We start from the raw sequence: 6232 nt of genomic DNA on the forward strand, positions 1-6232 counted from the left end.
AGGAACACTTTCTACACTAATAGAAGAGGTGCGGTGCAAAGTTTGATTTCGATAAGTGTATTTTCTGAGTCAAAGTTGGGGTATTAGTGCTAGTTTTTCTATTAAGATAATACCCTAGTCCCATTTCATATATGGGTTTAATTTGATTTGACTAATGAAGGAAGTTTTTACATCACTGCAGCTTGTAAATAATTGAGGCTGCCTTGGGAAAGTCATTTGTTGACCACATCAGATAAGACTACATCTGTGATCTAGTGGTAGAGCGTCCAGCCAGAGAGTGGAAGGTCCAGGTTTCTATCCCTGGCCGTGTCATAGCAATAGACGCTAAGATATAGTAGTTGTTACCCTGCATGGCGCTTGGCATTAAGGGGCTTAAACAAGGACTGGTGGGCTCAAAGTCTACTGTGTCGGAGTTGGGTATTTATGTTAAACTGAGGCATGGTATGTCGGTGCAATAGCACATTTGTCCGCACACACATTACTATATACGTGTATTCACCTTACCCACCACCACATAAAATAAGGTAGGACAGTCTACACTTGCAAATAGCATCAGCTATTGCGGACTTGTTCAGCACAAGAATCATAGTTCACCAAAATTAAGTGGAGAAAAGGTCTTGTCAGGTAAGCACAACTATACACCTCTCTGTGAAAGAACAGCTGCATTTTTCATAGGACTATGGTTCATCTGGTGATGATGGTGGGTATTGCAACACAAGCCTAATTGTGGGTCATTTTCCTGAGGCAGGGGAGTTAACTGACTATAAAAGTCAAGTTTTCACTAGACTTTTTATGATCAGTCAACTCCTTTGCCTCAGGAAGATGATTGTGGATGTTCTTGAACTTGTTTTGAGTAGTTCACTATGATTTGCTCTTAGTATGATCCAGGAACTATTGACGGATTATGCGATTTCCAGTTTGCTACTACACCACACCTTGCTTTAAGGTATATTATTGAATGATTAGTTGACATTAAAATTTAACCATGAAATAATACTCAAGTCCGATATGTTGATGTGAATCAACCAAGTCTGACCAGCCGATATGGTGGTTCACCTTGAAGACCAATCCTAACCCGGATCCTTCAGCAACCGTGGTCCTTCATGACCTTGAAGAGATTTCTCATAATTTAAAGGTTTGTGTAATGGTTTTAGTGATTTGAGTGCAAGGATTGGTGTATTTACACTCTTTAACTTAAAAGTTTAGAGCTGACATAGGTTTTGACTTTGTTGAGTTCATTTCACCCTCCTCTGAGGTCATACAAATACTGGGTCAGTTTATGAGTCAGACATGCACAAATTATTGATGTCTTCCAAAACAGGAAATGACGTCACCAAACTGGCGTTCATATCACTTCCTTATTAGGTAAGTTACACAGACAAAATCCTCACTGGATTGAAGTTACACTGCACTGACCACTCATGCCGGTAGTACACATGTCCACGTTACTGAGCCTTGAGACATGCTAATAAGTATGCATATACTCTCTCAGGTCGGGAGTTTTATTTGTTCAACATTGGACAAGTTTTCAACGTGTCTTTTGATGTATCTGAAAAAAAAGTAACTGAAACGGACATATAATATTCACACAAGCATTCCCACCACCGCAGAAAACTTCACAATGAATTTCTTTCTCTTAGCTAGCAGAAATGTCAATGGCTTGACAATCAGAAGGGATTCTCTTGACGTTTAATTCACGTCTGGAATTATTAGAGCACATTGAACAAGAAACTTTAACATGGCAGAGAAAAAGAAAATACAGTGTGAGTCGGTCCATCAGCACATATCCGGTTAAACAAAATTTAGCATGTGAAAGAAACTGGAAGTGGGGCATAGTCAGTGTACACCAAGTTGATAACTTTGAGTTGAGTTGAGTAGTATTGTTCATATGTGACCCGCGACCTGTGTAGGAATGCAACATTTGTGCGTCCTGCTGATAACAGCAGGTGCAAGGGGTGATCCAGTTGTCGCTTTTCGCTCCGCAGAGTTGTGTCCCTTGGGAGCCCCTGAAAGCAATAATCGTGAGTTGCAACGACAGATTCGTCACGGTTGACAGCCCCTGTCCGTGCTCGTGGGTTTTACTAAAGCAGTTAAGGTCGGAGACCTTCGGGCTTTCCTCACCCACTAAGCTGACGCGCCGTGATGTAAGTGAAATACTGTTGAAAGCGGCGTTAAAACCCACTGCACTCACGGTCTGTATTCATTCTCAATGTCAAGAATTGATTTATAAGATAATGGCAGACAGTAGGTTATATTTAAATTGATTAACACGCGAAGATCCGGCTTAGCATAGGTATTCACTCTTCAGCAACCCATGCTTGCCCTAAAAGGCGACTATGCTTGTAAGAGGCGACTAACAGGATCGGGTGGTCACGCTCGCAGACTCGGTTGATGCATGTCATCGTATCTCAATTGCGTAGATCGATGCCCATGATGTCAATCACTTGATTGTCTGGTTCAGACACGAGTATTTACAAACCGCCTTCATACCGATGTATGAGTGCGGCGTTAAACAACAAACAAAGAAACGAGCAGCGTGGGTTGCTGAGGACCTATATTCTTGCCCGGAATCCACAGAGGTGGAGTTAGGAGGGACTTCTGTTATACTTCACACAGTCCTGGGTGTAGTTGTGCTACTTGTCAACATTTGACATGATAATAATATTTATCTTACCTTACACATGAATGTCGGATTCTGATTGGCTGAGACCCATTCCATTATTTTAATGTACCCAGCTACCATGTAAGGTATATTTCGTATGCTCCCCGTTCGATTGTTGCAATTACACTTGCCAACCGACATTTTTTGTATCTCGCATTAATTACGTAAAACGCCATTTACCGGATATTTACGACATTTTTCCGAATGAAATATATCTGGAGGGCATAACATTGGGTTTTTTCGTCTGCTATTTATTTTAGAAATGTGTCCTGAAATCCATTTGTTTTTTAAAGCTGCACTCAACAATGTTCCAGTTGCATGACGGTGGTCTGTAAATAATCAAGTCTGGACTATTTATCGAATGAACGAAGTGCATGGATAAATTCCTAACTGTGGTATTCCTACCGAATCGGACCAAACCGTGCCATCGGTCCCTCGGGTTTTGTTTGTTGTTTAAAGCCGCACTCAGCAATATTCCAGGTATATGACAGCGGTCTGTAAATAATCGAGTCTGCATCAGACAATCCAGTGATTGACATCATGAGCATCGATCCACGTAATTGGGATCGATGACATGCATCAACCAAGACAACGGTCCCTCGGGGTTTATCATATACCCTGTTAGTTGATGATGTTCCCCTCGAGACCGACGGACAACTTGTATTATCAAACGAGTGTCGATAACGACACATGAATTCTAGTGGGATTAAAAAGTTGATAACCGCTTTTATAATCATCCTGCCTGTGACAGACGTAAGAAACAAGCACGCTCTATTCAAACGAGATATCGTCGCTATATGGCTGAAATAATGCCGATGCGACGTTAAATTTGAACTCGCTCCCTCAAACGAGATAACTTCGCTTAAACTAACGCCTGTAATAAAATAAACGACTGCCTGTACCCGAAGTGAAGCAAGTGTTTGCGAAATCGTTTTGAGGAGCTTATAGCTGACTTAGAAAATATTCACACAAACTTTACGGAATGAACCAATGTAGACTAAAATCTAGTCTCTGAAATGAACATATCGTACATAAAAACAGTTGCTCAGTTATCTTAATAAAAATATAATAAAAAGGAGCCCAGTGACTCTCTTCATTTTCCTGATACTGCAGTGATCTAGACTTGCCAAACACTATAGACTTGCATGGGCTGTATTTGATATATATTTGTATCAGGGTCTGTAAGACAGACTAGAACCAATGCTGTATCTTCACATTTGCAAGGACAAAGCTTCATTAGTGTCTGCTTAGTTCCGACTCATCTGCCTGTTGCTCGTCACAGTATGACTGAAATATTGACTTTAAAGTTTTCACTCTCACGCTCAGTTTTAGGTTTTTGTCCCCCGCCGCGCGAAAGCGCGGAGCGGGGGACATAGTATTCACGACCGTCCGTACGTCCCGTACGTCCCACCTGTTTTTTGCCGCGATATCTCAAGAACTAAACACTGGATTGTCTTCATATTTGGAATTATGGTGTATATACAGACTCCGCAGACACCAGTCGGTTATGGTGACCTTGACCCCATTTTCAAGGTCACAGCAGGCAAATCTGCTTTTGGAGTTGGGAAACGGTGTTGCCGCGATATCTCAAGAACTAAACACTGGATTGTCTTCATATTTGGAACTATGGTGTATATACAGAATCCGCAGACACCAGTCGCTTATGGTGACCTTGACCCCATTTTCAAGGTCACAGCAGGCAAATCTGCTTTTGGAGTTGGGAAACGGTGTTGCCGCGATATCTCAAGAACTAAACACTGGATTGTCTTCATATTTGGAACTATGGTGTATATACAGACTCCGCAGACACCGGTCGGTTTTGGTGACCTCAACTTAATTTTCAAGATAACAGCAGGGAAATCTGTTATTCGAGATGGAAAACAGTGTTGCTGTGATATCTCAAGAACTAATTTCTGGATTCCTTCATGTTTGATGATATTGGCTTTTGGAGTACGACAAATAGTTCCATGGAGGTATCTAACACAGAAAATAATATTATTCAAAAGGAATATATAAACTATTTGGAAAAAAACCATATCGCATAAGGCGGCGGGGGACATTTCGTCACTTTGTGACAAATACTTGTTAGTTTTGTCATCCACTTCAAGCAGGCTTGTATAAAAATGAGCTTCCTTACATTTCTACTTGAAAATTTTGTTTGTTTATAAAACATTATAATAGTCGGTCCGTGCTTAGAAAATATCTTTTTGCGGTCAGTTTATCGGCGGGATTTAAAAGGGCTTATTCAGATTTATTTTTTTTCCATTTTCCAAAATGTACGGCAGATCCTTAAAGCAAGTTAAAAATAAAGATGTGGCCTTATGATTGATGACAATCGTCCTTATATTTTTCACAAAAATACACTTATTACAAGGTCTAGGATTAGGCTGGACATTGGCATTAGACCGTGGAACATAGTCTCCTTTATATTTAAGTACAGCCCACTTCACCCGATACTTTCCATCATACTTAAGAGGCAACTGAATGGATCGGGTGGTCCGCCTTGGTGACTTGGTTGCTAGCGTGACATCGTACTTCGACGGCTTTGGTCGTTGCTCATAATATCAATCACTGGAATTTCTGGCCTAACAAGGACGTAGTGAAAAAGCTAATTTACACAGTACGGCATTAAACAAAAAACGAATTTCTCATTTAATGGGACCGACCATATTACATTCTGGGGGAGGTGGGGGGGGGATATTTTCTTGAGACCAGATATTTTTTCATCTACAGCTGCAAAACCAGATATGTTTTTATTAAAACTATGAGCCAATTTATTTTGTAAATATACTTTTCAACAATGTGAGACCATTTTCTTCAGCAATATGAAGCATAATTATTTATTTCAAGAATTTTCAGCGGACGATTTGTCATTTTTTCGATAACAGCTATAGTCACCCTGATCCTGTGGTGAATCGAGATGTGGGATAACAGCTATAGGCACCCTGTTCCGGTAGAACATTGAAGTGAGTGAATTGTCAATGCTGCAGTGAGCCATGCCCCAAACGTCTCAGCACCTGTACACAGTTGTCAAACCACATCTCAGCATCTTCACACAACACTGTCAGACCATATGTCAGAATCCAAACCCACCACAGCTGAGCCAACATGCAGCCCTATCGACATCTTCCATCATCATGCTTGACAATGTAATTATTCATTTTTATTCTTCCTTATCAAGCTATGATCATAACAAGTATTTGTCACAAAGTGACGAAATATCCCCCGCCTGTATATACACCATAGTACCAAATATGAAGACAATCCAGCGATTAGTTCTTGAGATATCGCGGCAACACCGTTTTCCAACTCCAAAAGCAGATATGCCTGCTGTGATCTTGAAAATGAGGTCAAGGTCACCAAAACCGACTGGTGTCTGCGGAATCTGTATATACGCCATAGTTCCAAATATGAAGACAATCCAGCGATTAGATCTTGAGATATCGCGGCAACACCGTTTTCCAACTCCAAAAGCAGATTTGCCTGCTGTGACCTTGAAAATGGGGTCAAGGTCACCAAAACCGACTGGTGTCTGCGGAGTCTGTATATACACCATAGTTCCAAATATAC

Source organism: Haliotis cracherodii, unplaced genomic scaffold (assembly GCF_022045235.1).
Source record: "Haliotis cracherodii isolate W230 unplaced genomic scaffold, xgHalCrac1.p SCAF_11, whole genome shotgun sequence".
Classification (NCBI taxonomy): domain Eukaryota; kingdom Metazoa; phylum Mollusca; class Gastropoda; order Lepetellida; family Haliotidae; genus Haliotis; species Haliotis cracherodii.